The sequence below is a fragment of the Penaeus monodon genome, chromosome 42 (genome assembly GCF_015228065.2).
Source record: "Penaeus monodon isolate SGIC_2016 chromosome 42, NSTDA_Pmon_1, whole genome shotgun sequence".
Lineage (NCBI taxonomy): Eukaryota > Metazoa > Arthropoda > Malacostraca > Decapoda > Penaeidae > Penaeus > Penaeus monodon.
In genome coordinates, this window is record NC_051427.1 from 15939470 (window position 1) to 15951969 (window position 12500).

A 12500-nucleotide genomic window follows, 5' to 3' on the forward strand; every position below is an offset into this window, starting at 1 on the left:
ATTATATATATATTTATATATAATAATATAATATATATATGTATATATAAATATATATATACAGATACTTATGTCTATATATATACATATATATACATATATACATATATATACGTATATATTGTGTATATATAATTGTTTATATGTGTATGTGTGTGTATATATCTATATGTGTATATGTGTGTGTGTGTGTGTGTGTGTGTCTGTGTGTGTCTGTGTGTGTGTGTGCCCAGCGTGTGCGTGTGCGTGTGTGTGTGTGTGTGTGTGTGTTGTTTGTGTGTGTGTGTGTGGGTGTGTTGTGTTGTGAGTGGTGTGTGTGGTTTGTGTGTGTGTGTGTGTGTGTGGGTGTGTGTGTGTATGTGTGGTGGTGTGTGTGGTGTTGGGGGTGTAAGGACAGGGAATGTGTTATATATATCAATACACACTACACACACACACACACACACACACACACTCACACACACACACACACACACACATATATAATATATATATATCATATATATATATATATCTATATCTATATATATGTCTAATATATATCTTAAGAATGTCTATATTTAATGTATATAATATCTATATATATATATATCTATTATATCTAAGATTATATCTCTATATATAGATATATATAGATATATATATATACACACACACTCACACACACACACACCAGCACACACACACATGTATATATATATATATATATATAAATATATATATATATCTTAGATATATTATATATATATATATATATGTAAATATAGATATTTATATTATATATATATATATATATATATAATATATAATAGAATATTATAGATTTAAATTATAATATATATATATCTATATATATACTTTCTAGGCTATAATATATATATCCGCACACATATATCTCGTTAGTTAGATATTTGCATACAGAAGAATGTAAGTTTGCACACACATAGTGTGTGCATAAGTACATAATTATGTATGCACAAAAATTTTGTTTTCCGAAATGTTTGTTATTCATGTCTACACGTTTTTATTTTTATTTATATATTTGTTTTATTAAACAATAATTTTGTAAACGCACAACATATATTTGTAACATTTTAATGAAAATTTTATCAGTGATTTATGGGAAAACACTTCAGAGCCTTCATGACGACATGCAGACCTCTGAAAACTCTCGGGGAGGTTCGCTGACGCTGCGACCTCGGCAGCGACGCCGTCTGCGACGCCGATCAGCTGGAGAGGGCGACGCGTATAAAAGGCCGAGACGAAGAGGGTCGGGCAGTAGTCGTGGTGAGCGCGTCCAACCACCATGACGACCTCAAACCTCCTCTTCATTCTCGCCTTCGTGACAGGTGGTCTGGCAGGTATGTGCTACTGAACTCGTAATATTAATATAGTTCATGTTGACTGTCTTGAGATTTCACCTAAAATGCGATTATTGTTTAAGTTTCATTAGTTTCCATGTATTTCTTATACTTTGATCACTTGCACAAACAGAAGCTGCCACCTATAACTAGATTAATTAAGATTACTTTAGTGTGCAGCTAGTAAACAAGGAAATACTGTTAGTATACTACAGAGTAAAATTTTCGATATTAACTAATATATATATATATATATATATATATATATATATATATATATATAATATATATATATATATTATATAGTATATATATAGTATAATGTACATATACGCCACACACACAGCAGGACACACCACACACACACATATATATATATATATATATACTAGATATATTTATTAAATAAATATATATATAATATATATATATATATATGGTGTGTGGGTGTGTGTGTGTGTGTGGTTTTGTGTGTGTGTGTGTATAATCCTTGTGCTAGCAGTTGGTAAAAATAATTGGTGATTACAAGATTACAAGAAATTTCACTCTGCAGTATGCTAACCAATATTTCCTTCCCCTGTAAATTTGGTTGTACACATCAACAGAAAGTACACTGGAAGTTTTATATATTATATATATAAATATATATATAGTAGATATATATATATATATATATATATATATATATATATATATATATATATATATATGTGTGTGTGTGTGTGTGTGTATGTATATGTATATGTATGTATGTATATATGTATGTATGTATGTATGTATCTACTTATACACATACCTTGTGTTAGCTCCTAACATGAACAATAATAAGTAGTTCTACAACTGCATGCACAGTTTGTTCAACACCAAAGAAATATACAACTCTATCCAAAAATTAACCATACATATGCCTTGAGCTGAAGGTTCAACTTATTAGTTAGTGTGAACCGTGTTCATGTTGACAAACGTACAAAAGGTATGAATGAGAATGAATATCTTCACAATACAAGAAGTGTATTTGACCGGTTTCGATTATATCTTCGTCAGAAATACATATGTATTTATAGTATTGTGAAGATATTCATTCTTATCCATATCTTTTATGACTTAGTCTTGCGTTTCTCCTGAGGGTGTGCGCGTTCAAAGGTGTTCTCAGTCTAATTGCGTTTATTAAATGTTTTGTAATTTTAAGCTTTCATCTCCAATTTAAACATCGAAATTTTCACTTAAATGCACACTGCAGCCACATTTGGGCGCACATATATAACATTACATTGGTTATTTTTTTTAGCCACAACAACCTTACCCCCCCCCCCCCCCCCTCACCCACAACACACACCTGTATAACATACATATATATAGCTATATATATAGTATATATATATATATATATATGTATATATATATTTATGCGTGAGTGTGTGTGTTTTGTGTGTCATTAGATAAAGAGGGAGTGAGAATTAGGTGCATCAGTAAATATAAGTATTTTTCCTGAATATATGTACACATCACCTTTATTTCTGTACAACAAATCTTATAGAATCTTGTGTTCCCAGCCCCCTGGGGAGCGGACTTGCCAAGATGCTCCACCGAATGCCCCATCACCGGATCCCCCAAACTGGCCTACCAACCCGACAAGACCTACGCCTACGCCTACTCACTCCGGCAAGTCCAGTGTCCATCAACTTAAGGGCGTGGACAAACGGCGCCTGCTGAGATCGAGTGGAACTGCAGGAGTTGATCTCACCTGGATCAGCCCTTGCGACATGGCCATCTCCTTCAGGAACACCAAGATGGATGGCGCCCGAGGTAAGTGCATGTCAACACCGCTAAGTCTATCCGCAAATATCTTCATTGAAGCCTCACCATGCCTTCCAAAATCTTTGGTAACACAACTGGTCCCGTCTCCTGCAGGTCCCATCGCTGCCAGTACACTGGAGAGACATCCACTGGTGGTGGCCGTTGTCGACGGGAGGGTGCAGCACGTGTGCGCTCACCCAGAGGACGAACCATGGGCCATCAACCTGAAAAAGGGCGTTGCTTCAGCTTTCCAGAACTCCATCCCTTCTCTGTCTGCTGTCAGCTCAGGCATCACAGTAACTGAGGTCAGTTTATTTCGCCATTTAGGAATACTAAAGTCTAGTGTGTAATCTAAAGGCAGTGACAATGCATCTTTCTTTAAAGCAGTAGTATTAGATTCAGTACTATATCATAAGTTCAAAACAAGAGATAATGATATCAATAATGTTTGATCTTTCAGACCGATGTTGTCGGAAAGTGCCCGACAAAGTATGAAATTGAGACCGAAGGAGAGAAAGTCATTGTGGTCAAGGAGAAGAACCACCGCCACTGTCAAAGACTTTGACGCCAACACCTGCTGAAACACCTGCACCATGGCTGAAGGCTCCCCTGCCAATCGAGGAATCCAAGTCGCAGTGCAGGCAGGAAATCGCCAATGGCATTTACACCGCCATTACGTGTCAGGACAAGAACATCGTTCGACCTGCCATTGGAATCTACAAGTACGTGGAGGCCAGTCAGGATTCAACACTTCGCTTCATCTCCGAGTCCTCCGACACTTCAGCCAATCAGTGGCATCCATTCCGGGAGTGCACAATTGAAAGCTGTTGTAACAACCATTGAAACATGAGGACCCACAGCTAGCACCCGAGCTGGATGAGCTCATGAAGGGAATCTGTGCCAAGACCAGGACAACAGTTGGGCCTGAAGCTGCTGCATTGGTTGCTAAGGCTCTCCTGTTTTTACGTTCGCGTTCCCTGAGACAGTTTGTGGAGACTGCCCGACAGTGAGACAGGACATTACTGCATTTACCTCTGCCAGGCTGGAGATCATCTTCTTGGACGCAGTTTCTTTCCTCCCACGAGTCTTGTGCAGGTAAGGTCATGGTCCACCGGACATCGGAGAATGTTGACGAGCAACAGGGGGACGGCTCGCTCTGTACACGGCAGAGCTCTACCTCACCTCCACGCCCAACATTGATCGTCAAGGCCCTCCCGCCCACTGTTTGAAAGCCCTCCACCAATGCCCCATTGCTGCTGGCAGGCTGCTTCCCATGGAAACAACTCTCCGCCATACTCCAGCTGTTTATGAAAAGCTCAGATTGCATCAAGAATTGCCGAGATTCTGCCACTAGATCCCAAATTCCACTGTTTCTCCTTCTGCTGGTGCTGAGGACAGGAATAGCCTTGCAATTTCAAGGCAAATAGGGATAGGGTGTATCTAGCACTGACTTCAACCAGGGCAGCCGTTCAGTGCATTGAGGAAGAAGGACTGGAAATCGGCGTTCGGGTAGCTGCAGCACAAGCCTTCAGACAAGCCAACTGCTTCCGTCCAGTAAGTAGTTTATAAGAGAACACAGCATGAGATTAATTTTGATTTAATATCATACTTTGATTTAATATCATATGGTGATCGAATAACATAATTACTTTGTATGTGTGAGTATAGTATAATTCAATCATTACAGGCAGTTGAGAAGCTAGTTGACATTGCCGTCCGACCAGCCTTTGAGACCGAAGTTCGCATCACTTCCTATCTGGCTGCTATTCGATGTGCTGAACAGGAACACCTGGAAACAATTATTGAAAAAATTTCAAAGGAAGAGAATACCCAAGGTATGCACATTTTCAAACCTTAACTACTCTTATAAATCAGCCACAAAAACTAATATCAATAACACCACAAAACACTTTGTTTGAGCCATAACACTATAGCACTTTTTTTTTTTATCTATATAGTATTTTACAAATTATTTTTCCTTGTTATTATTTGACCAACCATAGTCATTATTAAAGACAATAAAGATGTTGCTAATAACCGTAACTATTACATCATTATTATAATGATAGCATATTAATATTACCCATCTCAAAATGATGGTGAATGATCATATGATAACTGCTTTATTTCAGTGCGCGGATTTGTTTTGGGTCACCTGATCAACATCCAAGAGTCTACCTGCCCTGCCAAAGAAAATCTCAGGTACCTCCTTGCCAACGTCGTCATCCCTACCGACTTCGAGAGGGACTTCAGGAAATTCTCTCGAAATATAGATGTGGCTTACCATGCCCCTGCCTTTGGCATGGGTGCCGGCCTCGAATCGAACATCATCTATGCTCCTGGATCTTTCATTCCTCGTGCTGTTAACCTGAAAATGAAAGCAGATATGGATGAGATGCACATGGACATAGCAGAGATTGGTGCGCGCTTTGAAGGAATTGATTCCATCATTGAAGAACTCCTGGGCCCACAGGGATACCTACGCAGAGCAACATTTGGCAAGATTATGGAGGACATTACAGGTTTTGCAGGAGAGAAAGGCCTCAAGGTCATGGAGCACATCAAGCACACTCTTAGGAACAGGTTGGCTTTCACGATTCTATCAGTCATTCGGACTTCTTGGAAACTGTTGTGAGGGCAAGATCACATGTCCACGCCGATCTATTCGCCCGATTCATGGGACACGAGATTACTTACGCAGATGTTGCCGAAAGCCTCAAAGGTGTCACAGCTGACACACTCATTGAGACCTTCTTCTCTCTCTTTGAGAATTCTTTGGAGCATATGAAGGATCTAAACCTGAACACAGCAAGAACTGCTCAGCTTTCCATGGATTATTCACTGCCGACCATTCAGGGCACACCACTCAGACTGAAATTAGCTGGAACTGCTGTTGCTGGCGTGAAGATGGAAGGCAACGATCAACATGGCCAATCCTCTCCGACACCTCGGGGCATTGCCCAGACCAGTCATTTAAATTCTCCGCAGCCTTTCTGTAAAGCCACTGGTTTGGTTGGCTTTGCAATGCGTGCGGCTTTACCAGGGTGGGATCGGAGAGCAGAAACAACCATCTCTCTAGTGCCACTGGAGCTGCCATCAAAATCAGAACAACTGAAAACAAGAAGATCGAGATGGAACTGGAGATCCCTGAGAGGATGGAGCTACTCAACATCAAGGCCGAGACTTACCTTGTCAAAGCTGTGGGAGAGAAGATAACTAAGATTTCTCCTTCCTCCATGAGAGATGTCAGGATTCAGCACAACTCCTGCATTGGTGCTTTGGAACCAGTATTTGGCCTCAAGGTGTGCTATGACATGAACATTCCTGATGTCTTCCGTGCTAATGCCCTGCCACTTGGTGAACCAGCCATCGCCAAGCTGTATGTTGAGAAGGCAGATCCTTCCATGAGAGGTTACTTAGTGACCGCTGCCATCAAGAACAAGAGAGGTAACAAGGTCATTAAGATGAATGTAGAAGCAGCTGGTGCCTCAACACCAAGAAGAGCAGAAATGACCCTTTCGTACACCAAGGAAGAAGGAAACCACATTGTTTCTGCCAAACTTGATTCCTCCAGCATTGCTGCAGGAGTGTGGACCACTCTTACCAACGAGCAAGGACACAAGGCAGTAGAGACTTATGTCAACTTCAATTATGGTCAGATTGCTATTTCTCGTGGCATTAAGCTGGATGTGATTGCAAGGGAAGGAAGTGTGGGAGAAGAGTTCCAAGTTAATGCGTTCAGCAGTGGCACCAGGAGTTTCCCCTCTGAATCACACATTGTGGAGGTTTAATTCATCAAGAAACTAGTGGTTACCTGAATTCACAATGTGGGATGTATTGGCAGACCAAAAAATGCTCCTACCAGAGTTTTCGACTTAGATATTGAAGGTATGTATGCACTGATGAAAGTACATGTTCATTTTTGATGACAGTTTATTTCTGCATATATTTCATTGCTGTAGGCATATCTCTGTTGGTTATATACTGATATACTTTTCTTCTTTTGCAGTTGGAGCCGATTTCATGAAATTTTCTCCTAGGGATCTGTATCCTACAAGATATATCCCCAAGACCCGAATTATCCTACCCATAAACCTGCGAAAGATGGAAATCAATGCTGCCACTGCAGCCTGGAGACTGACATCGTACATTCGTGCAGGAAGTCAATCTGGCGAAAGCCATGAGTTCATTTCTGCTCTCAAGCTTGCCAAAGGAAGGAAGGCTATCATCTCTGTACAGGCTACTCATACTATAGAAGGAAGATTCCCACAAAACATCATCATCAAAAATGTAGCAACAGGTAAATTGCCAGTCGAATTCTCTCATATCTCTGCCAATGAACAGAAGTACACCTATATTTGATATTCATTTCACCTTTATTCCTTCCACAGCCGAAGTTGGCAGATCATCATACAGAGCAATATATGATGTCTTCTATCACTCTGAAAAAATGGGTGCTTTTGTTAAGGTTTTGCATGCAGCTGGTAATGAGGAGGTTGCCCATTTGGAAGCAATTTACGAACTTTCGGGAGAAAAGTCCTGCACTAAATTCTTGGTAAGAGGTCGTGTGTTTAAGAGTTCATTTTATTGTGCGATAATGTAACCGTTCCGAATTTTTGAAAACAAATAATCTTGGAAAAAAAAGAATAATTTGAAGTTAAATGATCATTTTTGTTTTAGGCGGAGATTCCTGGCTACATTCAGCCAGTTAAAGTTGATGCCGATATTGAACAAGAAGCAGAAGGTCGCTATACACTGAAATCCGCCATCACATATGGACAACGTACAGTACTTGAAGTTAGTGGGCCGATTATGGCTCGTTTCAGCTCCAAGATTGCCAAGCTGCAAGCCAATATCAAGCTCAGGGCAATGGCAAGTGAACCCTACATCATTGGTGCCAATTTTGCATTTGGCAACAAGAAGCAAATGATAGCCATGGAAATCAAAGAGCGATCAGAACCTCTCATTGGTCTTGAATGGAAAATGGTCCGAGAAAGTTCCGAGAAAACCACTGTTGGCATAGTGTTTGTGCTCCCTGCCCTTATCGAGAACAAGATCGACGCTGAAATTACTGACGGACTTATCCATGTTAGTTTCAACAACTTGGTTCTACCCAAGACCTCATCCCGCCGTCGGGTTAAAGGATTCGCTGATGTTAGTATTGCAGAGAAAAAGGCAAATGTAGAATTTTCTTGGGACCGCCGATAATGCTCCTGAAAATAATTCTTGGTGTTTTGATGCCAAGCCTTATCAGCGTCCTGCCATGCCTGGGACAATGCTGAGATCCAGTAAGTTTCCATATGATTTTATTTGCCTTTTTTGTATAGATCATCATCCTTATCTTTGGGTCTTGACTTCTTAGGGGTTATGGGATTTATATTGACTATTTATTTAAGTAATATGTGCACACATGAAGCAAAATTACACTCAAAGACACACATACTTAACAAATGAGTGAAAGACGTGAACATTTCTGAGGTTTTCTTTTTCTGATCACACTGTTCTTTCACAGCGGGAATATTGTCATTGCTGGAGAGCCTTAACCACGGAACCACCCAAACTGTTCTCTGACTGCCGCAAATTCTGGTAGAGCTATGGAAGGGGAACAATGGTTCAGTTGATCCTGACAACTCCTGCCCAGAAAGGAACGATTGTACTTGGGAGCCTCCTGTGATGTCACTGCAGGACCTACGACTAAAGTCATTTCCAACTGGTCGAATACAAGAACATGAAGATAGGAAACAAATATGCAAGGGTGATTGCCTTGGAGAGCTTGGTGGCCCACATAATTATAGCCGTAGAAGCCAAGTACTAACTTCCAAACAACGCTGGAACAAGCAAAATAAAGCTAGAACAGCACAAAGCAAACATCACTGACGACCAGAAGAAACATGTTGTGGCATTCATGGTAGGTTGTAGTTTATTGGGAACTAAGCTTGATAATGGTACACAGACCTTGGATATCGAAATTTATGTACAATAAAGATCCAGTTTTTTTTTTATCATATTCCGAATATATCCATTTACAGTAGAGGCTGATGCTCCAGTACTGAAGACACCTGCCACGATTGCATTCCCATTACGTTGCACAATACAACCAAATGCTTTGTTGATTCTGCAAGAATCGAAAGAAATGCTGCTCTCCTTTCTCACTGGGTTTTGAATGGAATGGTGCAGGTTACGTCCTGCGAGGAGGAATTGAAACTGTTGAAGCTTGGTTTTGGATATGAAAGCCATCATTGAAGTTTTGAAGAAGTGTTCATTTGCCGTTGCTATTCTCGAGGAGAAAGTTTGCAACCTTAATGTCCACAGACATCCCAATACCAGTGTAACCGTTTCACAATGCCATCCACCCACCTCGTACACCATGCAGGATGAGCACTCCAACCCGCACCATGGAAGGAAGAGCTAAACTATCACCGAAGGGAATCTGAATCAAGTTCTAACCCCAATAATGGCAAAACTGAATCACTACGAATTGATACAAAGGGCCAACCACGAGGGAAGGTGGGGACGACATGCGTCCCAAGCTGAATTCAAATAACCATCCAGTGCTTCCTAAGCCCATCATGGCCGCTGTTCAGTACACAGTAGCCGAAGAAACAACGAAGGGAACAATTGAATTGGACATTTTCCCAGAAGAAGCGGATAAAATTACTGGTACATTGGAAACTCATAGAATATCTGAAAATGCTATCAGAGCAGAAAGCCTTCTTGACTGGAAGGGTAAGTGTAATAACCCATTTGAGATTGACAATTTTTGAGGGTCCTTTTATATATGAGTTACGATCTTAAATATTGGTATATGCATGGTCTAGAATGTTAAATAATAACTATAAGAATATGTTCATCTAGTGTCTTTTGATTTCCAGATGTTGAAAGTGACCCCTAAGGCAATTATCACTGCTGCTTATGGACCAGAGACAGTTTTGCTTTGTGGATGTATGTTGCCCAAGACCCTGTCCATCTGCCAGTCACCAATCTTCGCATTGCCTGCCAAGTATGACAAGACTGCAGCTCACAATGCAGCTTCCTACATTCACAGTAAAGATGGAAGAGCGACCTGTCCCTTTGAATCACTGCAGTGACAGAACCTGAGGAAGCAGCCACCTGCCAATGGCATCAGAATGAAGCTGTTGTGCATATGCAGCAAGGTACTTTTGGACAAGTACAAACATTTTCTCCAAATGTGCAACCTGCCTTCATTGTGAGGTGACCGCAATGCGACCTGGTGCAGCAAGGAGATACATTGGCCAAGCTTGGCCTCACGATATCCCTGTACCTGCTGAAGCAGGGTTAATAAATTTGGCGAGCGGCAGAGCTGGAGGATTTCGCGGTGTTGCTGTTTCTGAGTGCTGCTTTGAAGTTGGCTTCACCCGACAATGCCTTAAGTCGAGATGGCTTATGAACCACAAAAGAAGGCAGAAGCAATAATCTAATTTGGTATTACTAGTTTTTTTGTGCATACAAAATGTTTGCTTATAAAAGCTTAATAATTTGTGTTAAAACGTGTTAATTACACAATGGAGCTGCCTGCATAATTTGTATCTCAAATGTTAACTTAGAGCTCTAGGATTTGGAGTAAAAATGTTTTTTTGTATCTACAGAACGAAATGAACCGAAGATATGAGAAGATTGCCGCATCATTCACGTCTGTTGTATAAGTGGAGTTTTTCCAGTTCCTCAAGGTAAGAGCTTGCTGCAAATGGTTTATTCATTTCCCTTCATCTCAGTTATTCACCTAGCTGGGACTGGGGCTGCTAAGGAGGGAATTGAGGAAATCTATCGAGATATTGTCATCTGAGCAAGAATTTTTTGATAACCGAAATCATCCTTGTTGATATTGCTGGAAAGTCCCTGTGGTGTCCTTCTTCACGGGACTGACTTCGGTGTGTGGTCGAGATGATTTCATCTTCAACACCATCTTTCTTCTTAAAACCAAACATCATCCAGACGATAGATAGAATTTACCAGCGAGATAATTATCAGCATTTCCTGAATCGTAATGGAAGGTACGTTGAAAATGCCACTCTTTGCGTTTAATTGAGTGGTCCCCTGTCACAATTACCAGGGTTAAAGAAAATTATTCTTTATTTTAATATATAAGTTTACCAGAAAACATTTGCTGTTGCATCTAGATATATCATAATAGTAAAAAAGGTTAAAGTTTTTACAGACGGTCATCATTAGTTGGATTTGGACACATTTTTTTCTCAGTTGTGATGACAGCAGTCACGAATGGCGAGAAGCTGGAGAAAGTACCGCACCCGAAGTAGTGTTTGATGCGCTTGAAGAAATCAAGGGCACAAAGTTTTCCGGTTGTGAATAGGGAAGTGTACGCAGTTTTAGAGAATATCCGGAAGGAGTATGAAGCTGTTAACACATTTGTTGAATAATGATGGTGGCAATGCTCAAGCGAGATGTGGCATTGTTCGTGAGAGGCTCATGGAGAATTCATCCTGTTGTTCAAGATCATCGACTACACTATTTTATCACTTTTCATTCGGTATGTTTGTGTAGAAATGTCATATCAAAAAAAAGTAAATTTGCATTTAATAAGAACTTGTTTCGTTGATAAATTATGGAATAGGACCAACAAATCAACAACAATCTTAAGGTGGTTTTTCATATAGTACTGTTTTAGGAGTGATATGACCTCATGGTTTATCATTTTCTACAGTAGAAATTTACTGTTGTTATTAACTTTCTTTTGCCACAGGAACGTGCCCTTTGCCTGCAGAAGCAGAAAGAATCGTCAGCCCTGATGCTTACGAACTCTTTCGTCTCATGAAAGAAGAAGGCAACGGTATTGGCAGTCCAAGTTCCCCCTCCAGCCGACCCTTGTATTCTCTAAAACGTCAAGTGGCCCAAGAACAGGTGCCGCCACCTATCCACAATGCTTGAGAACCTGATATTTGCATACGTTGATAATAACATCCAGCCATTCCCGGTCAGCGACCGCAATCTGGGCCTACTTACCACAAACTTCGTACCGCACGCTACATAAGGGACGTGCTGCCACCGCCGCTATCCACGAACAGCCACTGTGGTTGGCGGGCACACGGATCCTACCTTACAGCGAGCCATAGTGGTGCGAGCACCTCGCTCGCCGTGCCAAGGTTGTTCTGGCTGCTCACAGGGCTCCCACCGCATCATGATGTCCCCACACCCACAGATAGCCTCAGCCCCGGGCACAGCTTGAACTGAAGACTACCACACTCCCCGTCCATGATCAAGAGCCTGACCTTTGAGTCGTGGTTAATGGCCGAAAACCCCTCGCGGGATCCCAGCGGCAACTATCGGAAACCGTCAGGATTGTGAACACAGCCAAGTACATTGAGG

At 40.9% G+C, this 12500-nt stretch overlaps 1 pseudogene across 1 annotated transcript in view; it reads left to right on the forward strand.

Moving 5' to 3' along the window:
• The first annotated feature begins 1276 nt into the window (after nucleotides 1–1276).
• The window catches only part of LOC119599040, a 25108-nt pseudogene continuing 13884 nt past the window's right edge, over nucleotides 1277–12500 (forward strand). The window contains exons 1-12 of the transcript XR_005231052.1: nucleotides 1277–1361; nucleotides 2915–3167; nucleotides 3273–3463; nucleotides 3619–4712; nucleotides 4846–4993; nucleotides 5291–7046; nucleotides 7168–7458; nucleotides 7550–7713; nucleotides 7839–8446; nucleotides 8671–9070; nucleotides 9191–9884; nucleotides 10031–10202. The product of XR_005231052.1 is annotated as a vitellogenin-like (transcript). The remainder of the gene's footprint in view (nucleotides 1362–2914; nucleotides 3168–3272; nucleotides 3464–3618; nucleotides 4713–4845; nucleotides 4994–5290; nucleotides 7047–7167; nucleotides 7459–7549; nucleotides 7714–7838; nucleotides 8447–8670; nucleotides 9071–9190; nucleotides 9885–10030; nucleotides 10203–12500) is intronic.